This window comes from Grampus griseus, assembly GCF_964374135.1.
Source record: "Grampus griseus genome assembly, chromosome: 3".
Classification (NCBI taxonomy): Eukaryota; Metazoa; Chordata; class Mammalia; order Artiodactyla; family Delphinidae; genus Grampus; species Grampus griseus.
Window position 1 is genome coordinate 127,232,266 of NC_139019.1, and position 19,231 is coordinate 127,251,496.

A 19,231-nucleotide genomic window follows, 5' to 3' on the forward strand; every position below is an offset into this window, starting at 1 on the left:
GCCTTCTGTTACCTTCTATCATGTGTTGATTTGTTTGTTTGGGGAGGACTAATAGATGCCACATCTTACTGGAACCCAGCGCTAAGTTAAATGCTCTCTGATGGGACAAAAAAAGTCATGATCAAACCAAGTAGGGAAATGTTTGATTAAACCAAATGTATCAGATTTCTTTATGGCAGGACTTCTCAGAGACCTTAATATGCTGAGGAGTTGTGTGCATCTCCAAGAGGGGAATAGACTATGCAACATTGCCTTGATTTATTTTGGCCATAGAACTCTTTTATTTTGTGCATGAGGCTCATCTTCTACAGAATGTGGGTTAGAAATTGCTGTCCTAGTCAAAGCTACCCGCTTCCCCACCTTTTTTTTTTTTTCCAGATGAGGGAACTGAAATCTAGAGAGAGTTGAGACTGGCCGTGTCTCTCTGAAAATGTAGAGCAGAGTTGATTTTGAAGCCCAGGTGCCTTGACTCCTAGCTGAGGATTTGTTCATTGGGTCTTAGAGGGTCTTAAAGAATCCATTTAGTTCTCATTAACAACCTGAGAAGCAATTAGTGGTAGGTCTCCACAGTGGGAAACTGGGTAATGAAGTTAAGAAATATTTCCATTAAGAAAAGTTTTAAATTTTGTTAGAGAGACATTGTAAACTTGGGGCCCGTGAATATTCCATTGCAAGTAGAATTTGGGGTGTATTTGTGTTTTCCTGTGAAGAAGGGTATAGCTCTCTCTGTTGGATTCCCAAGAGGGTTTATAGTTCCCTAGAAGATTAATAACCTCAGTTGAAGTCCAACTTTAAATGTTCTCCTTCAGGGAATAATCTCTGCTCAGAAGCACCTGCTGCTGCTTTTTCTCTGAAGGTGCAGGATAAAGGAGGTTATGCTATATTTTCTTTTGGGGTGCTACCCGTAAATCCTGATCACCGTCGATCTGTCATCAGCAGGAATGGACAGAAGCAAACAGCCGTTCTGCCCCCCACGCTCCCCCCCTGCCACTTCCTCCCACATTCTGTTTGCCTACAGGAATATCAGTAGCTTCCTGAAATGTTCCAAGACGTCTTATGGGACTGTTCTATAATTTAGTTGAAGCCTCTCCCTCTAGCCCCATAGAAAATGACATTTGGTCTCATAATCAGGAATAAAGACACAGACGTAGAGAATGGACTTGAGGACACGGGGAGGGGGAAGGGTAAGCTGGGATGAAGTGAGAGAGTGGCATGGACATATATACACTACCAAATGCAAAATAGCTAGCTAGTGGGAAGCAGCCACATAGCACAGGGAGATCAGCTTGGTGCTTTGTGACCACCTAGCGGGGTTGGATAGGGAGGGTGGGAGGGAGACGCAAGAGGGAGGAGGTATGGGAACATAGGTATATGTATAGCTGATTCACTTTGTTATAAAGCAGAAACTAACACACCATTGTAAAGCAATTAGACTCCAATAAAGATGTTAAAAAAAAATTTCCTATCTTATAAGTCCTGCGGTGGAGGGAAAACTTCAGGCCAGACTGGAGGTTGATTCTTTGTTTTTCCTGTTGATTGTAATAGCTCTCAACCTGGCCCCATCTCATCAGGGATTAGAAACAGCCTCTGTTTGTCCTGTGGATTTTACATGAAGTGCTTGTGTTTGTGTGTGTGTGTGTGTGTTTGTGTGTGTGTGTGTGTTTGTGTGTGTGTGTGTGTGTGTGTGTGAGTGTGAGAGAGAGAGAGAGAGAGAGAGAGAGAGAGAGAGAGAGAGAGGGAGGGAGGGAGGGAGAGATGAGGCACTGGGAATCATGTCAGAGTAAACAGACTATGAATGGTTGGACAGAAAAAGCCTTCAGTCCCCAAACCCCAGCTGCACTTCTGATGTTCTTGCCAGCAACATGTCAAGCCAGTTTATGTGGCTGGAAGGAAGAAAAGAAAGTGGCATTTCTTAAAATGGCCTGTTAGGCACCAGGCACTGTTCTAGATACTGTCACATACATTTAATCCCTACAAAACCCCTGCAAGCTAGACATTCAGATTCTCCTAGTGAGGTTCAGGAAACTGAGGTTTGGAAAGGTTGAGCTAGTAAGCAGCAGAGCTGGAATCTGAATCCACATCAGCCCGACCTTCTAGTGACCACCTGTTGATTACGTCCCCTGGCTATGGATGGCTGGTTCTGTGCTGGGGAGCCTCTTCTCTCACCCCCACTGCCTGCTCAGTTTAAGTCTTATCTCCTGTAGGAGGCTTGGTGCCCCCAGGCTTCCCTGACCTCTTCCTTTTCTGATCTCCTAGCAAAATGGAATGGCCAGAAACGTTTAATTTAGCACTACCTCACTGTGTGTGTCTTATCTCCTCAACCTGAAGGGCAACAGTTTGAGAGGATAAACCTGACCTCCTCTTTCTCTTGCACCATCCTACCTACTCACCCAGTCGGTGTACCTGGAGCTATCCACCACCCAGGAAGGGGAGGGGGAGGGGGAAGCAGAGCCGGAAAAAGATGGGGTAGGAAGAGCTTTCCCCATTTTTTATTTATTTTTTATTTTTTTGACGTACGCGGGCCTCTCCCATTGTGGAGCACAGGCTCCGGACGCGCAGACTCAGCGGCCATGGCTCACGGGCCCAGCCGCTCCGTGGCATGTGGGATCTTCCCGGACCGGGGCACGAACCCGTGTCCCCTGTATTGGCAGGCAGACTCTCAACCACTGCGCCACCAGGGAAGCCCGAGCTTTCCTGATTTTATAGCTGGAGATACTGCGGGTCAGAGAGAGGAGGCATTGTCCAAGGTCACATAGCAATTCAGAAGAGACCTGGGATTAAAATCTGGATTTACTTCTCCGGGCCCCACTGTTAGAAGGAGGAGTTAGGCTAGATGGTCTCTAAGAACCCTGCCAAATCTAATAGGTGATCGTTATTAGTTATATGTTTTCCAGCGACATTTAATGGAGCATCTAAGTGCCAGGCACTGTTCTCGGCACTGGAGAACACGCTGAGAACAAGAAAGACATGTTTGTGCTGTCACAGAGCCTACGGTGTAGCGCTTACACCACACGGAGATTGGGCTCTGCTGGGGATTAGGTACAGGGCACTGGGGAGATACAGAAGTTAAGGTGAGACCAAATATGGCAGAGCCAAAAAGGAAAAGCATTTTGGGCAGTTGGAACTGCACCTGTGAAGGCCTAGAGACAAAGCAAGAGCATGGTGCTTTGGACCGAACAGCAAGTAGATGAGTGAGGGCAGGAGGGGGAGGAAGCACGCAGCGCCCAGCAGGCTGTCCTGGGGAATGCGGACTCCATCCTGGGACTAATGTGGAGTCTTCGAAGAATTTTAAGTAGGGAAGGATATCATTACAGTTGCATTTTATTACTGATATTTAAAAATACTTTATTTTTCTTATCACAGAAGTAATGCTTGTTGATTATAAAGCAATAGAAACATACGTCACCTAAAAGGAGAAAAACAAAATGAAAACCATAGGGTCTCGCTTTGAAGCGATTCATGAGAAGTGAGGGTAAGAGCTGAGGAGACTGTGTCTGGTGTCCTGAGGCGACTTGTCCCCTTCTCCTAGTGCCCCCTTCTCCCCTCAGCACCCGCTCCCCAGACGAGCTGCTGCATCGATTTTCTCCCCCCCGGTTGGTAAACAGCAGCAGGAAATGCCGTTTGGAAGGGACCAGTGTAACCGTTGTAATAGGCTGAAAGCTAAATGCCGTTTCGCTTACTTGGCTCTGCAGTCACTCTGGTCAGTGTTCAACCTGATGGGGGTCCACGTTCGGGCCCAGAGGCTGGAAGAACAGCACTGGAGTTCTCCAGCTGAGAACCTCAGGTCCCGCCTCTGGTAGTTGGCTTCCAGGCCTTGACCCTCAAGTTGGCCCATCTTCTGAGTCCGAGGGGGAGGGACTGGTGGAGCTCTGGCTCAGCAGGCTCTAGCACCCACTCTCTAGTCTTGCATCTGAGATTCCCTGATGGCTTGATTTCTGGAAACTGGGCAGCTTCCATGCTTGCGAGACCAAGGTAGAGTATTAACTCATTCATTTGTTCGTTCTGTCATTCAACAAACACGGAGGGAAGGCTTCCTGTGTGCACCCACCACCGCGCCATCCCCGCCCCGGTTATGTCTAATTTCAGACTCTAACCTCTCCCAGCAAACTCCTCTAAACTCAGTATTGTGCTGAAATAGGAAGCATGAGGTGCTTTAGTAGGAAAGAGCTAAGAACATAGTGGGTGTGTTGGTGGGAAGAGGACGTGAAGGGCAAGATGTGTGCCCACAGCAGGCAGAACCAAGAGCCATCACCCAAGAGGAGGATGAAGAATCAGATTCTTATACCCTCCTAAGTCTCAGCCTTCTAGCCGTTAAAGGGATGTTTCTTCTCTAAACTTGATTCAACTCTATAAACACTTATGAGGCCCAGTGGGAGAATGGTGAGAGCAGAGGCTCGGGTCTTGGCTTCTACCCTCACAGAGCTCAGATTATCTAGCAAGCAAGGCAAGGTATGGACACAAATCTAACATACAAAACTGAAAGTGATAAGGGTCAGAAGAGGTTCTAACAAGCTGCTATTAGATATTGCTTTCAAGTCATTGACATTACTTCCAGGCAGGTTGGGTGATTCTGGAAGTGATTTTGGGGAGAAGGTGGCATTTGAAATGGCTCCTATCAGGTTGTTTCATCCTCCTGAAGTTAGCATCTCTAGATCTGGTGTTGTTCTGAGATATGAATAATATCTGATTTTGGCTGGAAAGGAGGCCAGTGATGTGTGAGGAGGAAGGACAGAGGTGAGGAATACAGGTGTAGAGCAGGACAGGACATGAGGACCAGGGCTTCGGCCTTGGTGTATTTAGCTTTAGGATTTGTAGAGTTGGCAGGGGTGGGATGGGGGGGCAGGTTATCAAAGGAATTTCATATGGAAGGAATAGCACCAGCAAAGGTGTATAGGCAGGGGCATTCAAACAGTTCAGTTTAGCTCAACCATCAGCTGCGTAAGTAATAAAAGTCCCTCTTATTGAGGACCTACTAAGTACCAGGCATTGTGCTAAGCATGCCACAAACTTCCGCTCATCTTATGTTTAAAACAGTCCTATGATTATAGGTGGTTTCACCTTAATTTTATAGATGAAGAAGGCTCAGGGAGATTAAGTAATTAGTCCAAATTCACCCAGTAAATAATGGGCTTGGAATTCAAATCTGGTTTGTCTAATTATATAAAGCGCATGCTCTTAACCACTCTGCTGTGATGAGGCTGTAGAATGGATGGATTTGAAACTGTGGGTATCCTTAACTGCCAAACCGAGGTGTTTGGATCTTATTCTGTAGCCAGTTGGGCACCACTGGAGTCTTAAGCAGTGGAGCAATATCCCAGTTTGACTGCAGGAAGATCAGCGTGGGAGGCGTGACCATGAAGTGCCGAAGTGAGAGAAAACGGGACCAGGGAGACTTATTTTGAGGCCACTGTGACAGTTCAATGAAAGATAAGAAAGAGCTAAACTGAGATAGTAGGGATGGAGAGTGGGGCAGAGGAGAGAATCATTGTTCTTTGTCATCATCAGCTTATCCTTCATCATTTTCATCACAAATATTACAGGTAGACTTCTGTCTCAACTCCTTCCTTTTACACACGGCCCAGAGAGGGAAAGAGACTTTTCTCAGGCCACACAGCAGTTCAGTGACTAAGGTGGGACTTGCATACAGAAATCTTGACCCCTTTCCCACTACTTTTCCTAATCCCTTGTACACCTTTAAGGGCAGGAGGAGGAGAACCGAGCTGAATCTGCCATCAGGCAGTCTCTGCTCTCCTTGGAGAAACTCTAACTTAGACTCAGCTCTGACAGGATTTGGGATTAAAATGTGTGAGAACTGGAGCAGTCTGCTCAGAGCCAGGGACCAGGGGGCATTCAGAGTGGAGGGTCCCAGGCTTGGTTTACGAGCTGCTGCTGCTTCTCAAGCACTTTCCCAGACCTCTGAGAAGCATTGTGGAATCAGTCAAAGATGTTGCCTTCAAATGTGAGAAGAGTCACATCACTGCCCTGTGAGAGTATGGACCTGGCTCACCGGCACATGGAGAGTTTACTGAATCTTGACTGAGTGCCAGACACAGTGCTAAGTGCTTTAATGATCCCTCTCCCCAGATTCTCACAGGGATACTATTTTATGGATAAACTGAGCCTGGGGAGACTTAATGCTTTTTCTAAAGTTAGTGACAGAGCTGAGGCTCGAATCCATGACTGGCTGACTCCAAAGTCCTGTGCTTTTAAGTAGTACACTGTGTTCGCTTCTTTCTTTCTTTCTTTTTTGTTTTTCTTTTTTGTGTCAGTTCCTTTTATTAATAACGTCTCATACTTATTAACTGCTTTTGACTTTACAAAGCACCCTCACATTAGTTTTGTTCGATGAAGTTCTATGAAAGGGCAGATTCTTATCTCCATTGGATAGACGTGGACATTAAAGCCCTAACAGCTCAAGTTCCCAGCACTAGTTACTGGCAGATGCAGGATTGATAATAACAGTGCACATAATACATTGAGATGTTACCACATGCAAGGGATGATGCTAAGTTCTTTATGTGTGTTGTTTTATATTTACAATAATCCTGTGATGTAGGTTCTATTATTCTCATTTTACAGTTAGGCACATTCAGGCATGCACAAGTTAAAGTACTGTACCTGACGTCACACAGCTAGTAAGTGGCAAAGCTGGGATTTGAACCCAAGATGTTAATGTCAGAGCCCATGCATTTAGCTACTAGACTACACCATCCAGAATCTCCCAGATTTGTACTGAGCGACACTTTTGTGATACCTCAATGCCATCAGCTACTGCCTCTGGCTGCTGTTACGTTCCTGTGGGTTTGTAGATACCCACAATTAGCAGGAAATATTAAAACAAGGCAAAGGAGGGTGGTGGGATGAATTGCGAGACTGGGCTGGACATATATACACTATTGATACTATGTATAAAATAGATAACTAATGAGAACCTACTATATAGCACAGGGAACTCTACTCAATGCTCTGTGGTGACCTAAATGGGAAGGAAATCCAAAAAAGAGGGGATATATGTATACGTATAGCTGATTCACTTTGCTGTACAGTGGAAACTAATACAACATTGTAAAGCAGCTATACTCCAATAAAAATTAAAAAAAAATAAAAAATAAAAACGGGCAAAGGACAAAAGGCTTCTGCCCCAGGTCCAGCAGTCTACGAGTACTCCTACATCGTTCCTGATTTGCCCCTTGAATTTTTTTTTTTTTTTTTTTTTGGCCACGTCGCACAGCATGTGAGATCTTAGTTCCCTGACTAGGGATTGAACCTGCACCCCTGCATTGAAAGCACAGAGTCTTAACCACTGGACCACCAGGGAAGTCCCTGCCCCTTGGATTTGACCCATTGTCTGCTCTACACTCAAGTACAGAGCTGGCAGACTCCCCGGATCCTGACCATTGCGTCCTTGGCTCCAGTTGCCTGCTCCATGCCTTCAACCTCTCCTAAGTCACCACCCTGCCTGTTGCATTCTCATTTGGATCGCACATAATCAGAGCTACATTTGTTGTGAAGAACTGCCGATGGTTTGGACAAGTGGAGCGGAGCCTCTTTGTTTATCTTCAGGGGATCACTAAAGCCCAGCGTGAGTTTAATAATTACATAAAAATGCTAATTGCAGCCACTTTTATTGGATGTCTAACGTTTGCTAGAATTTTATATGCATTGTATCTCTAAACTTTTCATCAGCCTAGCACACTGAATATTATTATACTCATTTTACAGGGGAGGAAACTGAAATTCAGAGAGGTTAAACAGAGCGTAAGTGTCTTGCCCAGAGTCCCATAGCTAAGCTAGTAGGTGCTAGAGCAGGAATGTGAATCCACGACTGTCTGGCTCCCAATTTCACATTCTTTTGACAATTGCATGCTGCCTATTTCCTTTTGTTTTTTTTTTTTTTTTGGCCACTCTGTGAGGCATGTGGGATCTTAGTTCCCCAACTGGGGATTGAACCTGTGTCCGCTGCAGTGGAAATGTGGAGTCTTAACCACTGGACCACCAGGGAATTCCCTCTGTTTCCTTTTTTTGAAAACCAAGTTCCTAGATGGGTAGGTGAAAGAAACATAGTAGACATAGTATACTGGAATCTCACTGAGCCCATGTGACAGGTTGGCTCATACATATCCTCATAGTCAGTATCAGATGGAGAACTTTGTACTGTGATGCTAAACTGAGGTGGATCTGTAACTGGTTGCCGAAGGATGCAAATTGAAGCGTGGGTATTAACCTGAAAAGAGGAAAGAGGACAGTATTGGCAGTACAGGGCATAAAAGTGAGACATGCCACTAGTGAACTTGGAAATACGGAAAATAAGTTTGATCTCTGCGAGTTAAACTAACAGGTGAACATGCAGCAAAGAAATTTGGCAAGGCTCAGTGTAATCACAAACCCGTGTGTAATCTCAATGATTTGGAACAGGCCTGTGTTTGTAATTTATTAAGTGGAACCCTAATTTATTGTATTATGTCTTTTTTTTTTCTTAAGGGTTTTTGCAGCTTTGGAGCTTTTTTTTTTTAAAATTATTTATTTATTTTGGTTGCCCTGGGTCTTAGTTGCGGCAGGCAGGCTCCTTAGTTGCAGCTTGAGGGCTCCTTAGTTGTGGCTCGTGGGTTTCTTTGTTGTGGGTGGCCGGCTCCTTAGTTGTAGCATGCAGCCTCCTTAGTTGTGGTATGTGAACTCTTAGTTGTGGCATGCCTGTGGGATCTAGTTCCCTGACTAGGGATCGAACCCGGGCCCCCTGCATTGGGAGCGTGGAGTCTTAACCACTGCACCACCAGGGAAGTCCCTATTGTGTCTTGTTTAGAGAACTATTTTATAAACATATTGGAGACCTTCATTCGGTAGTATAAGAAAGGGCAGTTTGATGAGCAGGAATTTGGCAATTGGTAGTCTAGCATCATCTGAAGGATAGGGTCACACTGCTTGGGGGAACACCAACATTTTTTGTATCTGAAAAGAGGGTTTCTGTGTGGTGAGGAGGGATGGTTTCTTAGACCTCTCTCTGGCCTGGATGAGATTTTCCTCAAGACTGTCTACCTTCTTTTCCTCCAATTTGGTATGTCAAAAGCAACTTTTGATTTGTTTCCCTGGTATTCAACGAATGGCAAGGGAGTGCTTTCATGGAGGACACAAGCATGCTGTTATTGGAATGGAAAGCCCCATCATAAAGTAAAATAACTTCACGGTCTTATTTACCCACTTCAGTCTTTTGTGGCTTTGATTGTCATTAGTCAGCCTTCCTGAATCTGATCTGATGGAGAGCCAACCCTGGGATGCCATAAATTCACGACTGTGATGCCTCCCATGGTGGTGTATTGGAGAGAGTCATCCAGCAGATGATACCAAGACTGCCTATAATCCCATTTTCTGCCTCTTAATAGACTCTATGGCATGTGTGAGGGCTCTCTCCCTGGCTTCCTCTCGGTCTGCAGTTTACCAAGGCTTTGGGAGTGTCAAGATATGTCTAAATGGATGGCCCTTAATAGACTTTTTCTTGGACTTCCTAAATCCCAGAGTGTAAATGGCCTAGCATTAGCTGTGTAGACAGACTGAACGTGTAATGGAAAAAGCAACAACAAACAAGGATCTCATCCACAATATTAACCAACCTCACGCAATATTCAGTAATAAACCTAATGAGAAATGTGTGATTTGTGTGTGTGTGTGTGTGTATATATATATATATATATATATATATATATATATACACACACACAACGAAATGCTTCTAAAGCTTTACTGAAAGGCATAAAGGAATACCTATATAAATGGAGAGACATACCACATTTATATAATATTGTTAAGATGTCAGTTCTCTACAAGTGAATCTATAAATTCAATGCAACCTCAATCAAAATCTGAGGCAATTTTTATAGGCATCAACAAGCTGATTCTACAGTTTGTATGGAAGAGAAAATGGACTGGAAATGACAAGAAAACCTTATTAAAGAAGAACAACAGAGGACTTTCTCTACCAGATATAGAAATACAGTGTTAAACCATAGTAATTAAAATAGAGTGGAAACAGATAATAGAGCAATGGACAATAAACTGAGACTAGAAAAAGATATATGTATGTGTGTGTGTGTGTGTGTGTGTGTGTGTGTGTGTATATATATATATATATTTAGTTTCTGAGAAAGGTAGCATTTCTGATCAGTGGAGAAATAATGGCTACTTAAGAATAATGCTGGAAAATTACTATTTAATCAGAGAAAAATAGAGTTAAACCATCACCAAATACTTTACAGCAAACTAAACTCCAAATGGATTATGGAGGTATATGTAAAAGAAGAAACTTATATTATTCAAAATGCCCATTATGCAAAAAAAGAAAGAAAAAAAGCAAAGATACTCAAATCCACTAGGAATCTGGAGTGAAAATTAAAAATGACAGTGAAGTACCATTTAAAAAATCCCATTTGGTAAAATTTAAAAGCTTGATAATATCTTGAGTTGGCAAGGATAAAAACACTGTTGTGGGAACAATTATTGAAGCTTCTTTGGGAGCAAGTTGGGCAATAATATTTGCCAAAATAGTGCAGGTCCTTTGATAAAGTAATTCCACTTCTGTAATATATCCTAAGGAAGCATGCAAAGAGTCATGTGCAAGACTATTCATTGTGGCCCTTGTTTGTAATAGTGAAAGCTGCATGAACCTACAGGCCCATCAGGAGACAAGTGGTTAAATACCATGAAGTGATGTTATGTCCAGAGCGTGGAATTTTACAGGCGGGCCGTAAATCTGGAAATACTGATTAAAATCATTTTGTCACATACTGAATGTAATAATAATAAACCATTGTTATGTTTCCAAATTTGAGGGTGTGTAGAACGTTAAGAATGAGGTAGACCTGTATGTAGTGATGTGGAAAGATTCCAAGACATGGTGAAGTGAAAAAAAGCAAATTGTATTGCACAATCCTATTTAGACAAAGATGTGTAATAACGAAGAGATGTATTGACACATTCAAGGAAAGAAGACCAGTAAGACATACACTAAAGTGTTTTCTGCAGTGGTTAACTCAGATGGGACGGGGGAGAGTGCAAAGCAGGGGCATTCCTGTTTCTCTCTCTCTTCTCTTTTTTACTGGATTTACTACAAAACTTGTTTTCATCTGTTGCTCATATACTTTAAAAAAATGTTCCAGAGTTTTGCTGTCCATAAGCATAGTGTCAGTCAACACTGACTTGTTACCTAAACTGAAATGTCTTTTTTTTTTTTTTTTTGGCTGCACCTAGTTCCCTGACCAGGGATCGAACCCATGCCCTCGGCAGTGGAAGCTCAGATTCTTAACCACTGGATTGCCAGGGAAGTCCCTAAACTGAAATGTCTTTGAGGTAGTGTGTGTAGAAATGATTTTAGGGTTCTGAGGAGGTCCCCAGAGCTACCTTGTGGGGGCCGATTGAGGAAAAGGCCAAGGCATTGAGATTTCTGGCTTCTGTTCCACTTCCTCCAGAACAGCCCATTTTCAAAAATCAGTGTGTTAAAGTGCTGCATAAGATTCACCTTAAAAATGGACTGTGGGGCTTCCCTGGTGGCGCAGTGGTTGAGAGTCTGCCTGCCGATGCAGGGGACGTGGGTTCGTGCCCCGGTCCGGGAAGATTCCACATGCCGCGGAGCGGCTGGGCCCGTGAGCCATGGCCGCTGAGCCTGTGCGTCCGGAGCCTGTGCTCCGCAACGGGAGAGGCCACAGCGGTGAGAGAGAGACCCACGTACCGCAAAAAAAAAAAAAAAAAGGACTGTGGTGCTGGGCTGCTGTTAAAAACAATGCTTTGAAGCCCACTAACCCAGAGTAAGGATGAGCATGGCCCTGGTGCGCTCTGCTCTAAGCACTCCTGAGGGTCTGGGTTCATTGCTTGGCCTTTCAGCTCAAGGTGGAAATTGACATGCTGGCTGTACTCAGAGAGCACCCTAGATGGGAAAGGGACTGAGAACTGGGGAGAATGGCCAAGGGAGCCAGGCATGGCCAGGGAGCGAGAGGACTGACCTCAGTTATTGGAAGGGCTGTCAGGTGCAGAGATTGGTTCTCTGTGGCCCCAGGATCAGAATGAAAGCCATGAGCAAATGGAGATGTCAGAGGTGTCCCAAGATGAAGTGGGCTGCCTGGCGGGGTGCAGGGGTTCCCATCACTGGAGGTATGCAAGCAGAAACTACAACATTTGTGGCAGAGGTTCTGACAAGAGATGGGGGTTCAAACTGGAGAACCTCCAATGTTAATTCTCTCTACAAATATTGATTGAGCTCCTATGGTCCAGGCAAAGTACTGGGCACTGGAAATACAGGGATGATTGAGAAAGACAGGGTCCCCACTCTCAATAAAAAAGCAAACAAAACAACAAACTAACAAGCAAACTTTTACTTTTTAGGTATTACTCTGAAGATAATAGAACATGATGCGACAGTGACCGGAAGGGGGGACATTTTTAGATAGGGAGTCAGGGAAGGACCTTCTGAAGAAATATCTGAGCTGAGACCTGAAGGATGAGAAGGAACCATTCATGCAAAGATTTTTCTGGGCAGAAGGAGCTGAGCGTAGTAAAAGGATTAAGCAGGTGTTGCAGGATTTGAAGCAGGAGAATGCTGTGATGTGATTTAGGGTTTAAAAGGCACTATGGGAAGTGGTAGAGAAGGGGAGGAAGGGAGGCGGGGAGGCCGGTTAGGAGGCTGTTTCAGTCAAGCAGGATAGAGATGGTGCCAAGTTGAACCAGAGTTGACAGCAGTAGAGTTGGAAAGAAGTAGATGGATTTAAGTTTTATCTTCTATGATTCAAAAATCAATTCATTCAATCAACTGATTCCAATTCATTCCATCAGTTGATTCGATTTAGTCAATTGATCCCAGAAGTAGGCTGGCATTCAGAAGTGACTGCTTCCTAAACAATGTGTTAACTTTTATGGTTGGACATAGGGGGCATTTAACCTCCTCGCATGGTAGCTGTTTTCGTAGATCCTGGGGTCTCACTTGCAAATATCCACAGGGATGGACAGCCAACGGCTTCTCTCAATACCAGTTCTGATAGAATTGCACAGATCCTACTTGTTAGCCAAACCAGAGTGCAGGAGACCAGGATGAAGTCATGTCCTCCCACGACCCTGACATCCCCTTGGCTCTGCAGCCTCTCCTCTTGCCCCACACTCAGCAGGTGGCCTAGGCCAAGAGCAGGGCACCAGGATTCAGGCAGCCTGGGGATAATAACTGGTGATGGTGTTTATTGGCTGGAAAAGCTTGGGTGAATTAAGCCTCTCTGAGCTTCACTTTCCTCATCTGTAAAATGGGATTGTTGTGTTATATGAAATGATCCCCATGCTTTGCTAACCACGGATGCCTAGTTTTTAGAACAGTGCTCAGTAAATGACAAATGACGCCACCACCACCTCACCTTCTCTTTATAGCAGAGCTTTTTGAAAGAATTATCTTCCTACTGTCTTCACTTCCTTTTGTCTTGTGCTTTCGTCGTGCCCCTGAATCGCATTCTCTAATTTCATACATGCTCCCCTCCCCCATCCTCCATTGCCAAACCCATTGGATGAGATTTTCTTTTCTTACTTGACTTGTCTCCTCTTTTACTGCTGTTGAACACACACCAGCTTTTAAAACCCCTCTCCTCTCTGGGTCATTCTACAACGCCATTCTCTCCTGGAAGGTTTTATTTTATTTATTTATTTATTTTAAACATCTCTATTGGAGTATAATTGCTTTACAATGGTGTGCTTGTTTCTGCTGTATAACAAAGTGAATCAGCTATACGTATACATATATCCCCATATCCCCTCCCTCTTGCATCTCCCTCCCACCCTCCCTATCCCACCCATCTAGGTGGTCACAAAGCACTGAGCTGATCTCCCTGTGCTATGCGGCTGCTTCCCACTAGCTATCTGTTTTACGTTTGGTAGTGTATATATACTCTCTCACTTCATCCCAGCTTACCCTTCCCCCTCCCCGTGTCCTCAAGTCCATTCTCTACATCTGCGTCTTTATTCCTGTCCTGCTCCTAGGTTCTTCAGAACCATTTTTTTCCCTCTTTCTGACTTATTTATTCTCTGTGTTCCATGGCTTCCTGTGCATACCTCTGTAATCTCACTCATCATATTGCGGTATTCTCTTTGATTTCCTTGTCCACCTTCTCCAATAGACTCCTTGAAAGCAGAGACCTGCCTGGCTCCTGTTTACTTCTGGGGCCATGGGAGGATTTTACTTTTCTTCAGGTGGGGCCACGTGGCTTCCTTTGGGTAGTGAAATGTGAGCAGAAGTGCTATATGTCACTTCTGGGTGGAAAGCACTTACTTGCCGGTGTGCCACCCCTTAGTGCCTTCTTCCTCTCACAGCAAATGTGAAATCGCCTGTTGATGTGGAAATGCAAGGCCCAGCCACGACGTGGAGGACAGTAGTCCTGGAGCGTCCCCCAGATCTGTAGCAGACTTTAGGTGAGTGATACATCGGTCTTTGCTGTTCTAAGACACTGGGACCTCAGGGTTTGTTTGTTGCTGCAGGAAAGCCTAGCCTAATATGAGTAAAACGGATCTATATCCTTACAGCCTGTTCAGCACGTACAGTATAGGACCTTAAAAACGGAGGTGGAAACAATAAATGAATAAATAAGGAACAGAAGGAAAAAAACAACTAGAAAGACATTTCCTTAGGCTTATGTGTTGGAGTCCTTGGCTGACTGGTTCAATAGTTAATAATCCTTTACATTTCTGTAGCATTCATGAAGGGCTCTCATACCCACTTCTTGTGTATTCCTACACACCATTCTTAGAGCCAGGTGCCAAGGGGAAACTGAGTCTCAGTGGTATTAAACTGTGGCAGAGCTAGAGCTCAAACCTTGGTCTGTTGTTTCCTGGTTCAGGGCTCTGTCCATTGCCCCCCAATATTGACAAATAAGGCCAAACGTGTGGACGGTAGTTGCATAGGCCGTTGCCAATCGCCAGGGGTCCTGGCCACAGTGTGCCTGTCTCTGTGCCAGGCTAGCCCGGCCCTTGGCAAGAGAGGCTGGAGCACACGTCCTCATAATGGAAATGCTGAGATTCATGCCCAAAGGACGTCAAGACCCACACACACAGACACTCACACACACATGCACACACTCTGTCTCTCACATCTGCTGACATTTAGTTCCACATGAATTCCAGCTGTCTGCGTGTCCCCACATGTGCACACTCACATGAACACCTGAACACATGTATCGACATATTCGTACACATAGACTGTTACACATTAAATATTCTTTCACTTGTTCACGTGTTCTTGTATTTACGCACATTCACATGCACATGCCTACAGACATATTGCTGGCTCAGGTGCTGCTACATACTTAAGTATGTGCTTCACAAATATCCTTACACAATTACCTATGTGAAAATAATACCCTTCATGCATTTTCACTCTTAAGCACTTCCACGTAGTCCTACGTATATACGCAGATACATGCACATCCTCACTACACACATTCACATGTGCATTTATAACCACAGAAGTACACATACTTATGTTCATACCTGTACGTGGTCAGATACATCTCTCTCTGAGGTTACCTGTCTAAATCTGTTCAAACTAGCGTACACATATACACAGGCCAATGTGTACATTTGCACAAACACATGGTCCCACAATATACACATGCACACACATGCTCCATGACGTATAGATGCTGCAGAGCACACACTTAGGTGCACTCGTAAGCACACGTGTCAAGACAAGCTGGATGGTTCCCTCTAGGTCCTAGCTCCAGAGCTTTCTCTTGTAGAGTGCCGAAGTTGCTGCTCTAGGCCAGGACTCCCTTCCCTCTTCTCCCTCGTCCATTCCTGTCCCTGCTTCTACCTTCATCTCACTACATAGACTCAAAGAGAGTCGCTGGAAAGGTCAGATGAAGGCTAGCCAGACTCAGCCCTCCCCTCGTCAGGAACGGATAGAGACCCCTGTTGCTTTGCTGGCTGCCTTCTCTGCTCTCAGCTCTGGTGAATAAAGCCAGACTCTGAGAGGCAGACAGTCAGGCCTGGGGACTCCAGCTGTTTACAGAGTGGCTCTGCACTCCTGTTGCTCTTAGAGAACAGACACAGCCTGGAAAGTTTCTGACATTGGGACTATGTCCATATTACCGTGGACCCAGGGTGCACGACCAGCTCTTTGTGTGGCTGGTGAGGCAGAGCCCTGGGATGAAAGTCTGGGGACCTGGGCATGTCTGTTCAATGAAGTTCCCCTTTAGCTCTAACTTCTTTATGATGAAAAGAAACAAGCAAGGGCTGGGTAATCCCAAACATCCGGAAATTAAATGTTTATATTTGGCTCAGGAGAACGTGGGGTTTGGGGTGATATAGATCTGAATTCAATTCCCACTTCTGCTACTGATTAGCCGCATGTCCTTATGCAAGTGACCTAACCTTTCTGAGCCTCAGTTTACTTATCTGTAAAATGGGGATAACATGTCCTGCCTCATGGGGGTTGTTGTGAGGTCTACATGAGATGAAACATGTGGAAGTGCTCTGCATACTGCCTGGCACACAGTAGCATTTAATGTGTGGTTGTTGCCCTTGTTACTATATTTTTTTGTTTTTGTTCTTGTTTTTGTTTTGCGGTACGCGGGCCTCTCACTGTTGTGTCCTCTCCCATTGCGGAGCACAGGCTCCGGACGTGCAGGCTCAGCAGCCATGGCTCACGGGCCCAGCCGCTCCGCGGCATGTGGGGTCTTCCTGGACCGGGGCATGAACCCGTGTCCTCTGCATCGGCAGGCGGACTCTCAACCACTGCGCCACCAGGGAAGCCCTGTCTAAACATTATTGATCTCCACTCCAGGGGGCCATCCCTCTGTGCTCCCCTTGTTGGTTATCTCCATTTTCATTACTTACTATTTTCTCCTGAGGCATGCTGAGCCTACCATGATTTGAGGTTGGATTTCCACATTTGATAACGCTTAGGTTGTTGCTTAAGTATGCTTTGTGGGCCTGGGGTCCCTCAGTTTCCCCCGTCTGTGCTCTTCAACGTTCTGGCAGTTACAAGGATTGGATCTTAATCCCTGCCCGGTCAATAACTAGTTCTGGGACGTGATGTCACCAAATCTCGGTTTCCTCTGCTGTAAATTGGGGAATAGTGTGTCTGCCATGTCTGCTTTGTAGAGTGGTCATTACACTAAGTATTTGGTGAAGGAATCAAGTGAGAGAATGAGTGTGAAAATGTGTTGAAACTTACTAGTGGCATTTCATGATAATAACTGACATCACTGTGTGTGCACTGTGTGTCGGACCCTGCACTTAGCACTTCTGTGCCTTATCTCCTAATCCTCACAGCAGGCCACAAGGTGGCTGCTATTGGTCCCCTGCTCTGCAGATGAGGAGGCTAACTTAGGCTACCTTGTTCAAAGCCACAGAGCTGAGCCTCAGATTTTGTCTGGGCATGGAAGACTGTGTCCTTACTGCTGTACTGTCTCTGTAGAAAGCAGCACGCAGCAGGAATGAAGTCTGGAAAGGTAGACAAGAGATACCAGAGAAGGATAAGGCTCAGAGAAGTCTAGGAATTGCTCAGGATCACACAGCTAATCAGTGGTGGCTTTGGGGCTTCAGTGCCCAGAGCCTCCATCATCGCCACCATCATCATCATCATTGAAAACATTTAGAGCACTTAACAAAGCATTTACTGTGATAAACACTTCCCTGCACATAATTTCCATCCATAATAACTTGAGGAGGTAAAAAAAAAAACAACAACTTGGTGAAGTAGTATGATGTTAATCACCCCTGGGGTTTTACATACAACGAAGCTGAGGCTTAAAGATACGAACCAAATCAGCTTCTTACATATAGTGAGTGAACCCAGGTCTACGTCACTTCAGAGTCTCGGCTTTTAACCACCACACAAAATAAGGGCAAACCACGACGCCTGTAGTAATCTGTAACAAGGAAATAGATCTCTGTGTGACAATTACAGGGAAACAGGTGGGGGTGGCCTTGGAGTGCAGATATGTACACCTGTCCTCAGATAACCAAGTTCTTAACATAAACGGGTGGCCCGTGACTTAGTTTGATGACTCTTTACCATTTCAGAAGAAGAGAGGAAGTGTCAACACTCACTGCACAGGGCCTATGAATAATGTAGATGTCAATGCACTTCTGATTTGGGAGGGAGAAGAAGAAAAGCAGAGAAGTTCACTAGAAGCTCTAATAAGATATCCATTGACAGAGTGGAAAGACTTGGCTTTCGAACCTGGAGGCCCAGTGAAAAGCAGCCATGCTGGTTCCTAGTCGACAGGTGGGACCATCTCCATATGGAGATAAAAGACCTATGAGTTTTAGGGAATTGATCGCTTTTCCTTTGGATGTGGGCAGGGTCTCTTGACCATATTAAGACAGACCTCTCTGCAGGAGCATAGATTTTGGACCATTTGGCCCATGACATACGGAGCTCAGTGATTTTTGCCAGTTTGGGACTAGAAGGTTAGATCTAATCTCCATAAATGTTTAGGACCAAATAATGGTTTGAATCAATAGACAGTATACCTGATTTGGCTTATTTGTTTTAGACAATGACTGAGACCTGTTATTAGATCACTGTGCCAGCTGCCGAGGTTACCACAGGAAATGAGACAAGATTCTGTCCCCCAGAGAACTGACATTATAGTGAGAGGAGGGACACACGAGCAGACTGTGAGAGTGTAGGTGCAGATGGTCAGTGCTGTTATGGGAATTGTAGCACGTGTCACAAGAATGGGTAGAAGGGACCCATCACAGGCTTAGGTCAAGCGCACACATGAGCTCACACATGTGTACACACGTGTTAGAGTGTGAAGCCTTCCTGTGGAGGTCATTCCTTTTTTTTTTTTTTTTTAAGAATAGCTTTATTGCTTTGCCAGGCAAAGGGGGACACAGAGGGCTCCTGCCCTTGAAAACTATATGTCCCCTTGCAGAGGTCATTCTAAGCGGAGAGTTAAGGGGCCCTGGAGGCTGGCAGTGGAAGAGAGGCTGGAGCGGGTGCTCTGGGCAGAGGCCTCAGCAGCATCAAGAGAAGGCTGAAAAACAGAGGGCGAGCACGGCCCGTGTGGAGAACGCCGGACAATTCCATTTATCCAGAATGGGAAGCAAGAGGGAAGAGATGCAGCCGTGCAGAATCAGAGGGGCCTTCTAAGCTTAATGCTGACGGGGAGGGGGTTCCACAGGGAGGCGTTAATGCAGGGGACTGGCGTAGTTAGGTTTGTATCTTAGAAAGACCACGGTGTGAGGAAGAATGGATTGGAGGCGGGCA

General features: G+C 45.1%; 1 protein-coding gene across 2 annotated transcripts in view; it reads right to left on the reverse strand.

The window, feature by feature from the left end:
• GLRA1 (glycine receptor alpha 1) overlaps window positions 1–19,231 on the reverse strand; it is a gene marked incomplete at both ends in the record, with an annotated part of 83,411 nt that overhangs the window by 23,455 nt on the left and 40,725 nt on the right. The window lies entirely within an intron of this gene.